The sequence below is a fragment of the Ceratotherium simum genome, chromosome 3 (assembly GCF_057802395.1).
Source record: "Ceratotherium simum simum isolate JZ-2026a chromosome 3, ASM5780239v1, whole genome shotgun sequence".
Taxonomy (NCBI): Eukaryota; Metazoa; Chordata; class Mammalia; order Perissodactyla; family Rhinocerotidae; genus Ceratotherium; species Ceratotherium simum.
The window spans coordinates 83,046,092-83,067,249 of NC_141902.1; the positions used below are offsets into that span (position 1 = coordinate 83,046,092).

At 42.6% G+C, this 21,158-nt stretch overlaps 1 long non-coding RNA gene across 1 annotated transcript in view; it reads right to left on the reverse strand.

Annotated features, from left to right (window-relative positions):
* The window catches only part of LOC147917670 (uncharacterized), a 72,637-nt gene extending 51,886 nt beyond the window's left edge, over positions 1-20,751 (reverse strand). The window contains exon 1 of the long non-coding RNA XR_015551622.1: positions 20,622-20,751. This is a non-coding gene — a long non-coding RNA (uncharacterized LOC147917670). The remainder of the gene's footprint in view (positions 1-20,621) is intronic.
* Between the last annotated feature and the right edge of the window lie 407 nt (positions 20,752-21,158).

Below are 21,158 nucleotides of genomic sequence, written 5' to 3' on the forward strand. Positions count from 1 at the left end.
TATAGAGCAAATAATGGAGATTTGTGTGATATGCAAGATTTCCTGCCCAGCAGCATATGTCGAGCAAAGAGAAAGCAGCACCTTAAACCTTATTCCTGTTCCTATTCTCGTCAGGTCCATATTCCCTACCACGGCTCCGGAACGCCCATCTGATCTGGCCTTGTTTGCCCTCCATATTCTTCACTCCCTACCCCCACCCTTGCTTTCCTTGTTGAAATGCACTGGGCACTTACTCCCTTCCATGCCTCTGGATCCCCTTCTCTCTGTTGAGCACCCTTCCCAACAGACTAACCTCAATTTCAAATTTCAGATGCTACTTCCCCTGCAAAACCCTCCTGGGCATAGGTACCACCGTGTGACCCTTTGAGAGGATCTGTCACTGTAGTGGCCCTTACCCATTTGACAGTCACTGCTCTTCGAAGTATGCCTCTGGTCCTTCTCTTCCTATGCTATAAGCTCCGTGTGTGCGGGGTCGGTGTCTGTCCTTTTGTCACTGTAGCCCCAGTGCATAGCACATGAGAGGCACTGAATATATTTTCTTTGAATGAATAAACAAATGTATGATTTAATTATCATCTTCCATTATTCTACAGAGGGTTCCATTGATGAAGTTCGCTCACCTCTGTTATCTTGTTTAGCATCACTGCAACGCTATGCCTCCTGAGATGGCAGCAAGGTGCCTAGATCGCCAAACCCGCATTTGCCATACCTGACCCGACAGGGTGGGTTCCCCTCCCCTACTCTATAGGTTTATTTATCTAAGAGATTTTCTAAAGAAGTTTAAAATAAAATGATATTCAATCAAACATTTGATTAACAACCTTTAATAAAGAGAATAACATTATATGCGCTGTCTGGAAACCCTGGAAGTTGTGGCCCCATATGGACAAAGCTCTCATTTGCCAGCAAAGGCAGTTTCTCCCCATCCCCAGGCACCAGCACTAGAAAAGGTTCTACTGTCATTTGAATCCTTTTTACTGACAATCTCCCTTTACCACTCGGTTTTCAGGAAGCTTGACAGATTTTTTTGTTAAATCATATTCCTAAGCTTGGAGCGTGTGTTTCCCCTATTTATCATTCTGTCCTTGGTGTAAGTTTCTCCTCAAGGCCACTTTCACTTTTCCAACAGTCAGACTCAAGTATATCTAAATCAAGACATGCAGACATTGCTGAAGCCCATTTATCTCCACTAATTAGAAGGTGAGTATCGGTTCTAACAGCTGGGCTCTGGGAACGGCATTGGAGCAATGATTAAAGCAGGGAGCTCTTCACAACTTGGCACATTTCTTTTGCGTTTTTCCTAGAAAAGCTTACAAAATAAGGCCCCAGTTCTTCAGCATGGCATTCAAGACCTTCCACCTCCGGCCCCAAACCACCTTTTGGAAGTTTCCTCTCTTTTTAGTCCTGTGCACACACTGGATGCACGTGGGCCAGGGAGCTCCCCTTGTCTGCAACTTTGCTCCCATTTCCCCCATCTACCTGTTGAAATTACATTGATTCTTAAAGTCAGCAAACATAGCACCATGGCTTTGCTATCTAACATAGACTTTAGGATAAAGTACTCTTTGCTCTGAAACGAATAGATGTTCTCGCTGACAATCATCAGTGGAAGAAATTACTCCTGGGACAAAGACAAGGGACTACAAGAGGGAAGAACAAGTACTTTTCTTGGAATGGGGTCAAATTGGCCCAGATTCCAAGTTGTGAACATACCCAGAGCCTTTCTGGAGGGACCTACCGTTGGAAAATTGGAAGGAGGTCAGAAGCAAGGCAGGAAGCTTGCCCAGAAAAGTCCTAACATCAGATTGGGCTTGGGCAAGTAGTTCAGAGGGCCCGAGGCTGTGATAATAGAGAGTAATTGCAGTCAGGTAAATGGCAGCTTTTCATTTGTCAATTTGGAGAGTAACAAAATAAACTCTCTCTGTGTTGAGATCTAGAAGAGCTGTTGGAGATCCGAATTGGCATTGGAGCTTTGGCTTGTTTTTCAGCTAAGAACCTGGCGTTATCTGGGCACTCCCGAATTATTATAATTATTATTATAGTTTGAGAACATAGCTCTCTTGGTTTTGTGAGGACCTCTGGGTCTAGAATAAACCATCCCACTGTTCTCATGGTCTCATTTAGAACAACAGAACATGTCTTTGTCTTAACAGTGTTGCACATCCTATTACTCTTGAAAATAGAGGCAAGTGTGCAAAGGGGATAAGGAAGCTTCTGGAAGAAAAGAATAAATATTCAGACACCTTGTCCTTTTAAAGATCAACATTGATAGAGCATTTCTGATGATAGTGATATCCTATCTGAAATGCCACAGGGCCCCGTTCCTCCCAGTAGGAAGTCAAAATAGGTGACCGAAGCTCAAATAACAAAACTGAACTGTTTTGGGATCTAGTGCTTCTAGGCACAGAATGTGGCTGAGGCTAGAATCCTCTCCTAACAAAGCCACTGGGGCTGTGCTTGGAGAATCATGGTTACACATTAAGAATAAAATAAAGAATCTGCCATCATTTGTCCAGGGTTACGTTGGACTGAACTGAGCTTAACACCAGGAGGACCTCAATTCCCTCCCACTCCACTCAGAGAGGTTCCTGCAGGAGAGAGACTCATGGAGCTACATTACACTGGAAGGGAAAGACCTGAGGGAAGAGTGTTCTCAGGTGAGGGGAACAGAACACACTAAGACCCAACATAATCCTGAACAAATAATGGCTAATTCTTTACTTTATTCTTAATGCCTAAGCGTGATTCTCAAAGCACAACCCAGTGGCTTTGGAATACGGGAGGAAAATAGGGAAATGGCAGACCCAGGTATTTTCAATGTATTTATGAATCACATGCTGGCTCACACACAGCCAGTACTCATATCTTGATGCATTTTTAAACATTTTATTCTGAAAAAATTGCAGATGTACATGCAGTTATAGGAAATAATACAGAGAGATCTCATGTACCCTTCATCCAGTCTCCCCCATGGGTAACATCTTGCATAACTACAGTACAATATCACAACAAGGTTATTGATATTGATATGGTCTACCAACAGATTTCCCCAGTTTTACTAACACTCATTTATGTGTGTGTGTGTGTCTGTGTGTGTATTTAGTTCAATGCAATTTTATTACTTATGTAGATTAGTGTGACCACCACCTCAGTCATGATACAGAACAGTTCCATCATATGGATCCCTCCTTCTACCCTTTATAGCCACACCATCTCTGTCCCACCTACCTCCAACACTGGCAACCACTAATCTGTTCTCCATCTCTCTAATTTTGTCATTTCAAGAATGTTCTATAAATGGAATTATCCAGCATGTACTTTTGGAGATTGACTGTTTTCACTCAGCATAGTTCCCTTGTGATTCATCCAAATGTTACACATATAAATAATTTGTTCCTTTTTTATTGCTGAGTAGTATTCCACTGTATGGATATACTACAGTTAGTTTAACCTTTCACTCATCAAAAGACATTTGAGTTGTCTCTAGTTTTTGGCATTTATGAATAAAGCTGCTACAGACATTCACGTACAGCTGTTTGAGTAATATAAGCTTTTATTTTTCCGGTTCAATTGCTAAGTTGTATGGTAAGTACATGTTTAGTTTTGCAAGAAACTGCCAAACTATTTTCCAGAGTGGCTCTACCATTTTATATTTCCCAGCAATGTGATCTTATTTTTTTTTAATTTTATCCATTCTGGTAGGTGTATAGTGATATCTCACTGTGGTTTTAATTTGCATTCCCCTAATGGCTAATGATGTTAAACATCTTATCATGTGCTTATTTGCTATCTTTATATCCTCTTCAGTGAAATGTTTGTCCATATCCTTGGCTTAGTTTCTAATTGGATTATTTGTTTTTTACTGTTGAGTTTTGAGAGTTCTTCATATACTCTCAGTACAAGTCCTTTGTTGGATATGTGGTTTGCAAATATTTCCTTCCAGTCAGTAGCTTATCTTTTCATCTTCTTAACAGGGTCTTCCACAGAGCAGAAGTTTTAGTATTGATGAAGTCCAATCTATCAATTTTTTTGTTTTATAGGTCATATTTTTGGTGTCAAGTTGAAGAACTTTTCACCTAGCCCTATATCAAAAAATTTTTCTCTTTTTTTTCCTAAAAGTTTTATATTTTACAATTAAGTCTGTGATCCATTTTAAGTCAATTTTTGTATAGAGTGTGTGGTTTAGGTTGATGTTCAATTTTTTGCATATGGATGTCCTTTGCTCCTGCCCCATTGGTTGAAAAGGATAACATTCCTCCATTAAATTACAATACATCTTAAAATACTAAGCATGGTGTTAATCTGTTTTACATGATTTATCACATACAAATGTCACATGGAAATCTGCCACTCCTGCTCTCTTCCCTTTATTGCCCACTCCTATGTCTCTTTGCAAAATGTTACATAAACTTGCTGTTCCAGCAAAATGTGTTTAAGCAACTTGTGTAAATGTAACGCTGAAAAGGATTGTCATATTGTATTGGTGTTTTTAGAGCTTCTACCACTGAGTCATCTTACAGTGATCTGTTTAGTTGGGCTTTTTATTATCTTAACAGTAAGATCACTAAAGAGCAGTTCTACATGGATTGCAGGCTGGAAGACAGTGTGTTCAGAATGCTTGAGACTGACGTGATCTTGGAAAGGTGCTCCATTAATTGCTTTGAACGCCCAACACATAGAACAAATGCATGGATATCTAGCTCCCTAGACACCTGGACCCTGGCCGATAAGCTAGAGGCTGGAGCTAGAATAATTGTATGACTATTTCAAAAAGAATAAACTCATTTAGAACTGGAAAAAAGTTAGAAATACTGTACCTTCTGGTTGTTCTTTAAAAAAAAAAAGAAAAACATGCGCATACACAATTGTTCCCTCTGACCACAACCAATAACATGGGAACTAGGTAGCCAGTAGTGATAGCAAATGAGGGCAAAATAACCATGCTAGTACTATGGAGAACGAAAGTGTCATGCTGGAATACTGGTATTGATATTGATATATTATTATAAGTGTGGTGTGGTCACCATCATATTCTACACTCCCAACTGAGAGAGAGCCAAGACCGGAGGCTGAGGTCCCCTGTGCTTCCTGCTGGAATTTCCCCAGAAAGGATCACTGAGGAAGAAGGTTGGAGGTCAAATAAATATCCTGGGGAGAGCAGAAACAATGGATCTGGTGCTGGAGGAAGAAAGAGTTGGGAAAGGGCATGTGATTAGGTTCCACCGGAGAGTTAGAAATTGTGCCAGCGACCTTCTTCATCACTTTCTAGGCCGCCAACCCCTGTTCCTGTCACCACGCTCTACTCCTGATTTCCTTGACACTTCTACTCCTCAGCCCCCAGACCTCTGGAGTAGAAGGGGGCCTAACTAGTTCTCCAGGAAATACTTCTCATTAATGCACATTATAAAAGATGCCTAATCTTATTAATAACCTGGGAAATGAGAATTTAAATGAAAAATATAATGCCTTGGAACGAGGAATAATCTCGAATGGGGAAGGATGTGGCAAATTTGTTTCTAAACAGTGCACCTTTGTTCTATTTCAGACTGTAAGGCAGACTCTAACTCTCTGGACACAACAGAGATATAAATTATAACTCGGTATTCTTGCTACTTAAAAATAGCACTATACAGTGGAGTTGCAGTGACCAGACTTCTCTTAGCCAGCTGCATGTGGCTGCGGACACACGTGGGTGTGCCATGTCACCTGGATTTGGAGGCGTCACCTCTGGCTTTGGGCTGAATGCCCTTCACTCCCTGATGACAGAAGCACAGACAGGCAGAGGCAGGAGGCACTGACAATGCCCTCTAAGCTAACCTCCAAACGACTCACGAATTCTTTACATTATCCCTGGGAAGGAGAAAGCCAAGATTTGCTTGAAAAATCTTTGGAGAAATTTACTCAGTTCTCCCCAGTCCATTTATGCTTTCAATCTGGTTTTTTTTCTTCTTTTTTTGAAGTAAAACTCACTGCCTTGTAACTTCTTGACAGAAGCTCTATGCTCTAGAGTACACAGAAAAAGTTGAAACCTACTTGCATATGACAGGCTTTTAAAAATATGAAGGCAGTTCTCATGTCTCCCTCCCTAAGCTTTTTCTTTTCTAGATGAAATAACTGCTTCTATTTAGTGAATGTGAGCTGTTCAAGACACAAGCTTGATGTGTTCCCCGAATTGTCTCCTGAATTCTGTCAGGAGTGCTGCCTGGGAGACATCACTATTGACACTTTCAGGGGAAGAAATTGAAGTTCAGAGAAGCAATGGCCTCAGGTCCCCTAGCTGTGCTAAAGCTGAGACTGGAACGCCAAACTACTCACTGCAGAGTTGATGTTCCCTTCATGCAGCTCGACCCCCATGCCTAAATACCTTCAATTCCCTTAAGCTTCCCCTCATATACCATCCCCTGTATTGTCCTCGTTCTCACTGACACCTCCTGCAGTGGACACCTCTTGTTTTCTCTTCCCTGCCTCTGGCTTTGGAGAGAATGACTTGTCCCCACATTCCAGCCAGAGGGTCACTTAGGAGCTGGCATTTGCATGTGCGACACCATGACCTGTGAGACATTAGATTTAGACAGGGGTGGGAGCCTTACCCAGGCCAAATATAGTCTTTCCCTGGGATTGTTTTTTTTTTTTTTTTAACTGGAACTTGGAGGGAGAGGTCATCCTTTTCCAATGGGAGGAATCATAAGACATAAAAAGTGAGAACTGCTGGCAGCTACCTTATGGAGAAAGCTTGTCTACGGAGAGTGAGAAGAATGGTAACGTGCCAGAGGAGCAGAGGGGTGTGTGTGTGAGACAGAGAGAGAGAGAGAAAGGAGAAGCAAGGACAGTAGTACTGCTTGTGTCTCTTCCTGGTTGTTCCTAAAATGAAGCTGTGTCCCACTGTTGGTATATTCGACATTTGATTTGCATGAGCCAATCTCCTTAATACGGCTATAGTTGGGTTTCTCTCACTGATAAACATCAGAATCCTGTGTAAGACCAAAGTGGGATATTTTATCGACAGACCCTAATATGCGGAGTGAGCTCAGTTCAGATGGGGTGGGACGCAGTAAGAATCTTTCTGTTCCACGCTGGGGAGTTAGTTGTCTTCATTACGCTGTAGCTAAGCAGTGGGTTCAACTATCGCCTGTGGTCCCTTGGGATTCAGCCCATATGTCCACAAAGTCTGTAGCTTTAGGCAACTTGGTATAAAAATGTGGAGATATTGAGTGTACCAGCTATTCCTGACCTTTAACAAGGTGCTGTAGGATCACTCCACTGAAACTGGCTTATTTGAAAGCAAACAGAAAAGAACAAGCCCGGTGTGAGTAGTCAAAAAGTATAATTTTCAAGATTTAAAAACATAATTTTCATTCACATACATTGTGATCATGTATCAAAGTTTTTTGCCTTCAAAGAAAGAAATAAGAAAATGATACATATATTGTTAGTGAAAGGAAAACAAATGCTGGACGTAATATTGCTGAGGTAGATAAACAATCCTACAGAGCAATTAAACTATAAACTTTAGGGTCATCTTTGTACAGAATAGAAAACATTTTCATCATTATAGGATAGAAACCACTTGCATTACTACTGAGTAATAATTTGCATTGCAATTGGAAAAAGTCAGTTACAGTTTATCAGTTTTCTACAAATGAACATTAATCTTTAAAAGATTGCAAAATATCTTAAGCGGTAGTAAATGTCCAGATTATCCTCAGGTAAGCTTGTTAGACTGTTCCCTAACTTGACAAGGAAGATCACTCTCTTTTATTTGCTTGCTTTTCTTGCAGGTTTTAGACTTTTATTTGTTATCAAAACATAATATTTGTATGAAGTAAAGCACTTTCTGTGTGTAGTTTATGGTCTTTTTAGAAGTTCAGCAAATTTTTGCCTTACCCTAATGTTAGAGCACAAATTTGGAATCCTGGAATCTTTAATTTTGAATAGGGATATTCCAGAAGAACCAGAAGAATTACAGAAAATCAGATTCACCATGTCTCATACAAGTGCCTATTCCCGCTAACTTCCTACCTTCCAGAGACTCTTTCAGACTCTCATTAGCCTGGATCAGCTCTCTTTTGAGTAGCTTGGAATATTTTTTCTCAGTTGTACCCCAAAGCAGAGTCTCTAAGCCTAGGACTAAGAAACTGAAACTAAAATGCAAAATCCAGATTCAAAGGGCATGGCTAGTCCATATATATTGTTGAATATTGGCAAGCTTAGAAAGATCATCATTGTCAAATTGATACACAAATGACTAAGGTTTAATCAGAAGAACTTTGATTGATTAACCTTGATTGTAGTAGCACTCAAATTTTACTGAATTAACCAGGGATCATGCTAAAGGTCAATTGTTAAGCCTCACACTCACATTTAGTAGGTCTGGGTTAAGGCCCAATAACCTACATTTTTATAATTTTTAGCCATCATGGATTCAGATGTTGGTGGTCTGAGGATACCACTTTAAATCATTCCTTAAGTCTATCCTAGACACATGTACTTACACCAACTGTAAATGCAATACTAAGAGAGCATACTCCTTACAGGAGGATTCTTCCTGTTCTCTTTTTGGTGTCTGCCTATGAAAGATACTGAATGAGGAAAATATCGCACTGGGCAAAGCATGGGGAAGCCACATTGACGGAAGAGAGAATTAAAGTCACTATCAAGAAAGTGAATCAACTAATGGATACTCAAAGGTTTTTTGTTTGTTTTTTTTTTTTGTGAGGATGATTAGCCCTGAGCTAACATCCAATGCCAATCCTCCTCTTTTTGCTGAGGAAGATTGGCCCTGGGCTAACATCTGTGCCCATCCTCCTCTACTTTATATGGGACACCACCACAGCACGGCTTGACAAGTGGTGCATCGGTGCGTGCCTGGGATCCGAACCGGCGAACCCCAGGCCACCTAAGCAGAGCACGTGCACCTAATCGCTACGCCACCAGGGGGGCCCCTAAAGGCTTTTCTGAACAAATCATTCCTCTTGATGTTCCTGATTGGAAAGAAAAGACATACAGCATAACAGAGTACAAAATTTGCTGTTTCTACTTCTTTCTTTTTCTAAATGAGACTTTTACTGAAGTTGTTTCTGCTTTCTCTTCACCATTGTATATCAAATGTTCTGAGCTTAGTTAATTTAAAATTTAGATCATACATTTCAGCTGCATAAGGAGCTTTATGTAGATTGAGACTAAACTGTACAAGGAATAGAAATACCTCTGAGAGGAAAGAGTGGGCCTATGAAATTGCCTCTGGATAAACTAGCTATTTTGCATTTAGATCGTTCCTGTTAGGAATGGCTGGAGATAAATGCATTTGTGGTAGTACATGATATTAAGAAAAATTATCCAATCCTTGAAAAGAAGGGGAAACACCCCTGCATGTCATGTTGGAGTCATGTTAGAGCAATACAGGACATTGTAAAAAATATCACATATATGAGAAGAAGGATAAATGTCTACTGGAAAGCCAAGGGGTGGACTGTAGTAGAAATGTTTTAACTTAATTTAACTAATTAATTAATTTCTTTATATTCTCATCTTCTTCAGGTACATTATGCCTTTCTTTGTGGGAACTGCGTATCCCTCATTCTAATGATGTGGTTCTCATTGTAGATATGCAGGACAGTGCTCTTCAAGCCCCATAGTAAATTGATCTGGGGGAAAGCACTCAAATAAAACTGCACAAATAAGTCAGGTACATAGAGTCTTTCCTTAGGATTAAAAAATAGATGGAGTATATAAAGAAATCAGGCAATTTCTCCTCGAGTTGGAAGTTGTCAGATGTTAAACACAGGATTTGTTAGTTTCCTGGTGTTCATTTAAAATAGAGGAAAAGAGTTAGAGAGAAAGATCATATCCCGTTAGCCTTTGGAATTGAGACTATTCTTTATTGAGAAAATGACTCTGTTAAAATGCAGTCAGTTATTGAGTTCTAAACTCAAAAGAGGAAATGTGTGCAGTGATAACAACGTCAGCTTTGAGTCAGAGGAAGTGGGTGTGGACCATGCATCCATGACCAACGATTTGAGTGAACATGGACAAATCCCTTAGCGCTCTGCGTCTCGTAACCTCCCCTACATAATAAAAAAAAAATATTTTACTTAAGAGTTGTTCTGAGGCTCAAATAAATTAATGAAATGGTTTCATGAATTGAAAAGCCTACTACAAATCTGATAAATGAGAATATGAAGTGAATAGAGTGAGGGAAGATATTCTCTGGCATGTTCTGTCCCAGAAGAATCCTTTATAACAACAGCTACCATTTAGTAGCAGCACGTAAGGTGCCGAGCATCATACCATACACTTTATGTGTAATTATTTATTTCATTTAATCTCACTCTCACCCTGTAACCTAGATCTTCTTATCCAAAATTCAAAAAAAATCTGAGGCCTAGAGAATTTGAGTAGTCTGAGCAAAGTCACACCCTAAAGTTTGTGAGTAGCATTGATGACAAAGAGAGATGTTGATAACTTGGACTCATCAAAATTAAAACTTTCTGCTCTGTTAAAGACTCTGTAGAAAGGATGAAAGATAAGCTATAGACTGGGAGAAAATATTTCCAAATCACATATCCAACAAAAGACTTATATTGAGACTATATTAAGAACTCTCAAAACTCAACTATTAAAAAACCAAAAACAATCCAATTAGAAAATGCAAAAAAGACATGAACAGACAATTTATTGAAGAGTATATGCATATGGCAAATAAGCCTTGCAAAAGATATGTAACATCATCAGCCATTAGGGAAATGCAAATGCAAACTGCAATAAGATGATGCTACATACCTATCAGAATGACTAAAATAAAAAAAGAATGATAACACCAAATGCTGGTGAAAATGTGGCCAAACTGCATCACTCATACATTGCTGGTGGCAATGTAAAATGGTATAGTCATTCTGGAAAAGAGTTTGTCAGCGTCTTAAAAAAGGAAACACGTGCTCACCATAGGCTTCAGCAATTGCACTTTGGGTATTGATCCCAGAGAAGCGAAAACTTCTGCCACACAAAAGCCTGTGCATGAATGTTCACAGCAGCTTGACTCACAGCAGCCAAAACCGGGAAACAATTCAAATGTTCTTCAGCAGTGAATGGCTAAACAAATTGGCATATTGGGACCACGGAATATACTGAGTGATAAACATGGACATTGATACGTGCAACAACTGGGATGAATCACAAGGGAATTATACCTAGTGGAAACAGCCAGTCCCCAAAGGTTACACACTGCATAATGTCATTTGTATAACATTTTTGAAATGAAAAAATTAGAGATACAGAGAAGAGATTAGTGGTTGTGGTTGTCAGGGTTTAGGGAGCAGGGAGAGAGAGGGAGGTGACTCGTTATAAAAGGCAGCATAAGGGATCCCTGTGATGGAACCATTCTGTATCTTTCTTGTGGTCTCAGGTACGTGCACATGAGCTAAGATTGCCTCAAACCAACACACACACACACAGAAGTGAGTGTACTTAAAGCTGGTGAAATCTGAATATGGTCAGTTGGTTTTATTGATGTCAATTTGATGTATCAATTTCTTGGTTATGATATTTTACCAAAATATGTAAGATTTTACCAGTGGGAAAAGTGGGTGAAGGGGACATGGGATCTCTATTATTTCTGCATAACTGTGTGCCAATATTCAAATGTTCTCAAAATAAAAAGTTTAAAAATAACTGCGCACTGTGAAATAAACACTCTGTGTTCACATCTGGCCCTGGTTATTTGGTAAGTGACAGTAGGCATCTTACCTAACTTTCCATGGCTACAGTTTCTTCATCTGGAAAATGGGAACAACCCTAGTATTTAACTCATAGAGGTATTGATTAAGTAGTGGCAATATACGTAAAGAACTCAGTATAGTGCCTGCACAGAGTCAGCAATCAATAATGTCATCTATTATTATCAATAGTAAAAGAGAGCACTACGATTTCAACATGGATTTATCTAGTACAAAATTTTATTATTTTATTAAAGGTGAAAATGATGGATAGTTGATTATTCTTTTCTCTAATTTCACCTGAGGAGCTTTTAAACATTATCAACACTGGGTGCCCATCCACCAGAGATTCTAAGTTACTTGGCCTGGGATGGAACCCCAGCTGCTGGCCTCTTGTTTTTTTCATGCTTCCCAGGTAACGCTAATATGCAGCCTTGGCTAAGCACCGCTATTACGCTCAATGGTTTCTTTTTGATTCCGTCTGTTTAAAAGTTTCGAGTTGCATTAGTCCAGAGTGTGGTGACATTGCCAGCTTATTCTGCTGTGACGAAGGGCACAGTTTCTCAGAGGAATACTCACCTAAATGATTGCGCCCCACCCTCCGATGCATGTGGCTCTGATAACGGGGTCATTCCTAATCCATAGCGTACTCCCCAGTCAGGTGGAGGTAGCATTTTCCCAGGAGAATGCTGGCATGCCTCAAGGAAAAAACAGCCACCAGAGCATCGATACACACGTTCGGCTCTGCTACAGCTGAGCACAGACATGAACAGAAATATTCCAAGAATTTCCTCCTCTAGTCACCTATGAATGACAATTTGGGGCCTCTCTTAAGAGCAAATTATGCTTTTCAATTCACACTATTCAAAGGCAGACAAAAGACATGGGAAATATTCTAATCAATACCACTTGGCAGTTTTCAGAAGAGAGATTTAAAAAGAAGAAAACCCCTGTTTTTCAGTTTTTCAATGCTCTATGTGTTCTAACGAAACAGGATAATACTGTGAATTAAAAGGTTTTTTGGTTCGTTTTGCTTTCTTTTTTTAAAAAAATTGCATGAAATTAATATAAGGACAATCCAACTTGTTTACTTATTTCAAATAGAATCTCTTCATTCCCCACCTGCACGTCCTCACCCTGAACACACACTGCGGGGCTTCAAAGCAGGCACCACAATCCTCCACTGGCCCCCTCGCTGTACATGCATGCCATCCTCCTATGAAGAGCTGGAGTGTCCCCCCCCCCACCTGAACCTGAACTGGCCCTTGGATTTGCCGTGACCACATGGCCTGGGGCTGCTCCAGGCCTAGCCCTTAAAAAGTTGAGGAGATTCTGACCTTGCTCTCTTGGAATTCAGTTGTCAACAGGGACAGCTGGGGTCCCCTGCTGGGGAGGCCATACAGAGAGGCCTGGGGACAGGTACCATCTAGAGGGAGGGGCCGTGGGCAGGAGAGCCTGGTCCTGCTGACAGCGAGCACCAAGGCCCAGGATGCGGGAGGCCTGCTTCGAGACCTTACAGCCCAGCCCCATGTCAGCTGAATGCCGCCTCCTGTGGGGTCCCCGTGAATGGTGTGGGGAGCAGAACCATCCAAGCCAACCACTGCAGCATAAGAAATAGGAAGTCATTGGGTTTTACACCACTAAATTTTGAGGTCCTTTGTTATGCAACAACAAAGGTGAAACACACGCCATTGTCCTGATTTGAGGAAGAGCTGGTGCAATTTGGCTGGTACTCATGATCACAAATATTTTAGTCAATGCTCATTTCTACTCAGTCTCTGAGTTCTGTTGTTATTTTTCTTAAGAAACATAGTTCTTGATGATTATCAACTTAAACGCACAGGAACGCACCCCACCACCACCGTTACCAATAATAATAAAAAAAGCAGTATATTGTGACTGGCTTTGAGTGCAGCTTGAGAAGGGGAATCAGTAATCGTGTTGTAGAATCAAGGAAGACTCAACTCAGAGCTGTAACTTAGGCAGGGAGGCCAGTGATTAAACGTTGGTTGAAACTCTGGTTTACTGTGCAGTTCACAGGCTCTGGGCCTGGCTACTCAAGAACTGTTCCTGAACAAAGACTACACATCTATTCCTTCAATACATTTTTTGCTAAGTTGCATTAATATATATTCATCAATAGATCAATTTTAAAAATGCTGAGCTCTGTTAATTACACTGTAGACCTGTAGTAAAAGGGTGTTTTTGATGAGATGCAATGTGAAGGAGAGAGCAAACCATTCATAATAAAGATTAGATGCCACCTAATACAAAGCCGAGAGAAAGCAAACTTATTTGGGGCTCCAAAATGGTTGGGATGTAACAGTGCAGTTAATACTCAGTTTCTGATGAAGGGTGTCAAACTGAGCACGGTTGATTATTCTAGGCCATTAGTAACCACAAACTGCTTGGAATAACCATGGCAACAACCAGTAGCTAAGTACAGTACAATCATCCTGATTACCATAGAATTAGTACAAAACAAATGTTTATTCTTTTCCTAAATAGATGTATTATTATGACGATAACAGCTTCCTATTTACCCCAGGTTTTCTCCTCATCACTCTTGCTCCAAACAATGGGAAGACACATCTTTGCCTGACATTTGCTTCTGGTTTCTTTTCCGAAGAACCAAGGAGAGTGCAGGGGGAACGGGTGGTGGCTGACCTTTCATTTCCCTTCCCCTCTCGCCTCAATCTGATACACCAGAAAACATAACACACACATCGATCCATTGATCACTGTCTGGGGGCCAGGAGGGGGATGCTAACCTTTAAAAATGTGCCTTGAAGCTTCAGATTCAAATGATCAACCTGAATTGCATGTTAATTGAAATCACGCAATTTTGATGTCTTTGGGATCCACAGAGCACAGCCCCACACCCGTTTGCTCCCGGCATATCTGGTCTACGGGGAGTGAGACACATCAAAACCAGGGCCGTGTTACTTGCCTCTGTCTGTGCTTGTGTGGTGTGCACCTGACAAAGATGCAGCAGCCCAGGTGTCACATGGGCCAACCAGTGGAGGCTGAAGTCTAGTCACAGCCTCTCCTCTTGCCGGCCTTGTGAGCCCTGACGACAGCTGGCACTCTCTGTTCCCAAAACCCCCTTTCACAGTACCCAGCACTGCGCTTCCACCGCGATTGAAGCAATTAGCTGCCGTGCACTGATGTACCCCGCAGAGGACTGGTGGCTCGTCTGACACATCTGGGCACCGAAAGTAATTGAAACAGCTGCTTCCGCCCATATGGCAGCGAAAGCTGGTCGTGCGGAGTCTGCTGCCTGCCTGGGCTGCACCAACCTCGGGCAAATTAGCCATCATTAATCCCCAGATCTGACCAGCATACGCAGAGCCACTAATCAAGACATCTGGGGCTGGGGGTGGCGCTGAAGAGGAGAGCCCCTTTAAGATTTCTAAATGGTATCCTAGGTAAAGAAATAAACACACAAACCCACATTACAGTCTTCCTCTTCCTGAGCACTTTCACTTCCCCTGCCCAACGAAGACAGTCTGTCTGTTGGTGTTCTTCGTTAGGAGATTGCTAAAATAGCAGTGCGACTTTCTAGAAGTGTCACACTGCTCTATGCAAGCCTGGCATCCTGCAGTTATAAATAGCTTGTCGCTGGGAGAGTGGGGACCGGGTATGGCGCAGCCTTGGTGCTCAGGCTCTGAAGCTGAGAGAATGGCGGTAACTGATGGAGAAGGGGAGCCGCACCTGACCCAGAGGAGAGAGCACACACAGTGTTTCTTCGCCTCTAGAAGGTACTATGCTGGCTTTTGGAGTGATTAGGGTTCCATCTCTGGACCCCAAAGGGATGGGCCTTCCTTGATATGAAATTCTTAGACTGGGAGTTAGTTGTTGCAAATAGGCCTTGGTGGCAGGTGAGAGGTCAGGGGCCACCTGGCAGGTAGAGGGGAGAGCTCTCATCCCCGACAGAGATTTATGACAGGACAGAGACTGCAGCTTCAAAGGACCATGTTGACTCAACTTCCGCATCATGGGATGAGGGCAAGCGGCTGTCTCATTTACACTCTACCATTGATGTCATTCTTCAGATGGCTTGTCATTACGCCTGACAACGCCCCCGAGTGTTAAATGCACCCCAGTGTGGTGCATCTGGGCCGGGGGTGGTGAGTGGATGTGTGATCCCAGAGGTGTGAGAGTAATGTGGGGGTATGCTTGGGCTGTGTCACTAACCCCAGAGGCCGGACAGACAGTTCAGACATGGAGATTTCAGTTCTTTGGGAAATGGAAATTTCTGTAATGAATTAGATTTGAGTCAGACAGTAGAGCTGCTGTCAGATTCATCCTCAGTTACCCTGGTTCCTGATTTCATCTCTGAGTTCCATAGGGAATGGCTCCCCTGTGACAGGAACTCTTTCCGCCACGATACAGGTCACCCATTGGCCTTCCTGGTGTCAGTGTGAACTGATGCTATTTGTTTCATTGAAGAAAATGTTTGTACTTTCTCTCCATTGTTGTTCACCTATGCTAAACTATCCTATGTATAATAAATGAATAATAAATAACCCTGCACTGTGAGACAGTTATTTAGTTCATTGCTGAAATGACCTGAACAAGTTGACAGAATTTCTTCACCAAGCTCGAGGTCATTATGATGACGGTTGTTTTCTGGGACTTTTGTTTAGAGACTGAAGAGGGAGAGTAAAGTCACCCCCTAGTAAACATAGTGATACAGCACTGTGTCAGAATAACTATTTCAAAAAAATATGGCTAAAGTGAAAGTAACAATAGAAAAATATTTTCTGATATATCTTGAAACCCTTCCCATTGTAGTTACTATTACGTGGAATTAATTTTTTTCTTAAGGCAGAGATCAGTTTTGCAAATAGTCTTCTTTTTTCTTATCCTCCTCCGCTGCCCCGGAGATGTGGAGATGTTCCTTTAAGTGGATTCTTGCAGACAGTGGATGTGCTTCCCTCTTTATTGCATGTCCTGTGTTCTTGCCTGCACTCAGATTTATTCCATTTTGGCTGAGTGGCTTTATTGGCCAGCTAATTACTTACTGCCATTTTTTTTTTATTTATTTATTTATTTTTATGAGGGAGGTCAGCCTTGAGCTAACATCCGTGTTAATCCTCCTGTTTTTTTTGCTGAGGAAGGCCGGCTCTGAGCTAACATCTATTGCCAATCCTCCTTTTTTTCTTCCCCAAAGCCCCAGTAGATAGTTGTATGTCATAGTTGCACATCCTTCTAGTTCCTGTATGTGGGACATGGCCTCAGCATGGCCGGAGAAGCGTTGTGTCAGTGCACGCCTGGGATCTGAACCCAGGCCACCAGTAGCAGAGCGCGCGCACTTAACTGCTAAGCCACCGGGCCGGCCCACTGCCATTTAAAAATAATAGTACTTCTTGAAAAATAACAATTGCTAGTACTTAATCATTGATTTATCTGAGAAACATTTATTAAAAGCCTACTGTGTGTCAGGCACTGTTGTGCAGCACTGGCATATCATTGTAATCAAATCCTTGTTCTCATGGAGCCTGCAGTCTAGTGAGGGGAGCTAAACAAGAAACAACTAAGTAAAATCTAGACAGCCTGTCCAATGGTAATGAGTGCTGGGGAGGAAAAACAATAAAGCAAGGAGGAGGAAAGCAGTTCCAGGTATGTCAGGCAAAGCCTCCCTGAGAGGCTGACATCTGATCAAAGGCCTAAGGGAGGAGAGGGCAGGGGCCACATGACTGTGACTAGGAAGTGCCTTCCAGTGGGATGAGCAGGTAAAAAGGCCTTAAGACAGGATTTGTGCTTAGCGTGTTGGAGATTAGCCAGGAGCCCAGGATGACTGGAGGGCAGTGGGTATCAAAGGTAAACAAAGCTGACCACTAACTAAAGTGGTCAGGACAAATGTAAATGAGTAATATACTATTGCAGGCCAGCGGGAACTGAACTCAACTTCGATCGTAGAGAAGACTGGGCATTTTAAAGGGAGAATGAGGGATTAGGGAGAGGGTGAGCAGGGCTCAGTGAGTCAGGAAAGTGAAAAATTACAAAAAGTGGGAAGGAGGGTTGGTCCATGTGAAACTCATCTGGGTTTGCTAACTGACCCTTATGGAAGTTAGGCCCCTACCCTCCCACAGGGGCTGAGAGACGGGGGCCCTATCCCCAGATGCTGACTGGAACAGACAGTAAATTCTCCGGCAGTCTTGAGTTTTCTCAGGCAGGCACTTTATGGGGGCTAGGGTTATCCTAGAGACATGACCTTAAGCTGTTAGAAACTGTGTCAGTGCTTGTTCAAGTCTTTACAGACCAAGGTTAGGGCCTAGTGGAGAAGAGGGCTCAGAGAAGCCTGGCTAGAGTTTGGTCAAGGAGAGAATCTTTGTCCAGGGGAGAATTGAAGGAGTTGAAACCAGCAAGAAAGAGGTGATGATGGGCGGGTCATGCTCTAAGTCTTTGTAGATGGAAAACTACCAGAGAGTTTTGAGCAGTGAAGTGATATGTTCTAACGTTTTAACAAAATGTGGTGACTACTCTGAGAATTGTCTGAAAGGGACAAGGGAAGAAGCAGGAGACCACTTAGGAGGTTATTGCAATAATCTAAGTAAGAGACACCTTGGATCGGACCAGGTGGCCACAGTACAGGAGATGAGGGAGAGCTGAATCTGCATACATGTTGAGGACTGGCTGAGGAATCTGATGTAGGGTATGAAAGAGAAGAGTCAAGAACTCCTCCAAGATTTTTAGCCAAGGTTACTGATTCCTTGCTTTGTGCTAGACTTGGTCTTAAGCACTTTGTATGCATTATCTCACGTAATCATCAAACAGTAGTATGAGTTAGGTACAGAGATCTTCCCCATTCTACAGAGTTGAAGTAACTTGCAAGGTCATGTCAGAGAATCAGTGACAGAGCCAGGGAGGGAACCTGGGACTGGGCGACTTCAGGGCCTGAGAATTTCCTAACTGCTCTCCTTTGAAGGGCCAAGGACAGTGTAAAACTGAGAGCTAACTTTCAATTTGGCTTGACTTTTTCAGTCATCCCCCTTCTCAGTTTTAGCATCAGTTTCCTTATTAGTAAGAACAGGGCTGGAATGATTCTGATGTTTGCAGACCTTCTATTACGAGGATGCCTCTAGTTAAGAACAGCAAAACATGCCTCGTCTCAGTGGTTCTTTATTCCTTCATAAAAATGGGATCCCAATCCCCCCGTAGGTTCTCTATTTTTCTCTGTTTCCTCCATTGATTATACCATTCCCTCCCATTTCCTTAAATTTTCTTCTTCTTGGGATAAAAGTTCTGACCTAATCATGATAGAGTGACTTCATCGTGAGATAAATGTTTCCAAACATTACCTAGGTAGGAACCGCTAGGACTCAGCTCTCTGAAATTCACGTTCTAGTGTGATGGTCTATCCCCACAGAGCTTGGGTGATGGAGTTTGGAGCTACATTTCAAAATTCCTCAGATGCTTTTAAATGGAGGATTTACCTCCTCAGGGAGTTACTTGACAGCATACTAGTTAAGAGCCTGTGTTCTGGAGTTAAATTGCCTGCAGTTGAATCCTTGCTCTGCAATTCTTAGCTGTGTGATACTGGGTGAGTTACTTTGCTTCTCTGTGCTTATGTTTCCTCTTTTATAAAATAGTGGTAAATATAAGGGGGCCGGCCTGGTGGTGCAAGTGGATGGGTGTGCGTCGTCCACTGTGGCGGCCTGAGGTTTGCCGGTTCGGATCCCAGGCATGCACCAATGCACCCCTTGGTAAGCCATGCTATGGCGCCATCCCATATAAAGTAGAGAAAGATGGGCATGGATGTTAGCCCAGGGCCACTCTTCCTCAAGAAAAAAGGGGAGGCTTGGCATCAGATGTTAGCTCAGGGCTAGTCCTCCTCACAAAAAAAAAATAGTGTTAAATATCGATATTATAGAGTAGTTGTGAAGATTAAACGAGTTAACAGGTATAAGATCCTTAGAACTAGAGCCTAGTAAATGCTTAATAAATAGTAGCTGTTTAAAAATAATAATTATAACTATTATTATATGATAATAATAACTATTATAATCATCATCATCATCACTATAATCATCATATAACACAATCATGGCTAAAATCCACTTCACCATGTTGGGGTTGAATTAAAGACACTCAATTGGAGGTCAGTCAAATTGGGATTGCCTGCCTCAAGAGTTCAGATGTGTTTTCCATCCAAATACAGATATACCGTTTGCATATGTATCTTAGACAATTACCAAAAACACATACTTTTAAATTATGGATTTACAAACACTTCAGAGACCATGACTAATTGCGACTTAGCATTAATTACTGTCAGTTCCGACCAAGAGTTATGAAGCACTTTCCCAAATCCATCCCTAATATTCACACCCATAGTGAAACAGCACAGTTGGAGGCCACATACCATATTTTTAAATATTTAAAAGATATCAGGATCTCGAGTCAAGATGGAGGCGTAAGCAGACTCTGCACGCACCTCCTCCTGTGGACACAGCCAATTTACAACTACTCGTGGAAAAATTACCCCTGAGACAGAACTGAAAACTGGATATGAGGACCTCCTGCAACAACGGACAATCCTAACTGAGGTGGAAGAGGCAGAGACACCCTTCTGGAGAGGAAAAACGCCACCTTCACAAGCCGCCAGCTTCACGGCCGCCGGGAGCAGCTCACAGGTACGCAGCCTCCCTGGAGGCGCAGGGCCCTGAGCCGGGGAGCGCCCCCGCTGTGGGCATTTTGTGGACCCAGCACAATCGAGACCAGCGGCATAATATCTGACTTTGCTTGCTACTAAAACATTGGGGAGTACCCCCGGAAAACCCGGTTCACAAAGAAACTAAAACCGGCTCTTAAAGGGCCCGCGCGCAAACTCACCCAATTCAGAAAGCATCCTAAAATCACCAGAAAGAAAGATGCACAGTGCTGTGGTGAAAAGAGACTCACCTAATAGGCCCTGAGTGCATCTCGGTGAGGGGTGAGACCTCTCCAGGGACTGGGACATTGGTGGCGGCCACTGTTGTGGCCTGGTGTGGGCGTGCTGACACAGACACCATTGGAGTTCTTCCTGAGGCCTGCTAGCCCAGGGTCTGCCCCACCCACTAGAGCACCGATTTAATCCAGCTCAGCCAGGGCAGGCAGCCCACCCTAGAGACTGGCCCCACCCAACAACAAGCCCTCAGGCAACTTGTGTGCCTGCATAGATTGGTGACTGGATTCTCTGCAGCCTGGCAACTGAGCCGACTTTAGCAGGGCAGGGTGTGCATAAGGAGCGGTGGAGAGTGTGGGGCGGTGTTGGGGTGTGTGGGGCTCCCGCCGTGGAGAGACTGGGTCCTCTTGGGGAGGTCGGGGTGCGAACACGGGGCAGGACTGTGTTGACTGTGTGTGTGGACCTGTGGGCGGCAGGGCTTGTCAGCTGCAGAAGACTTGTGCTTCTCAAAGACCCACATAGGGGGTTTGCCCCACCTTCCAAAGCCTGAAACA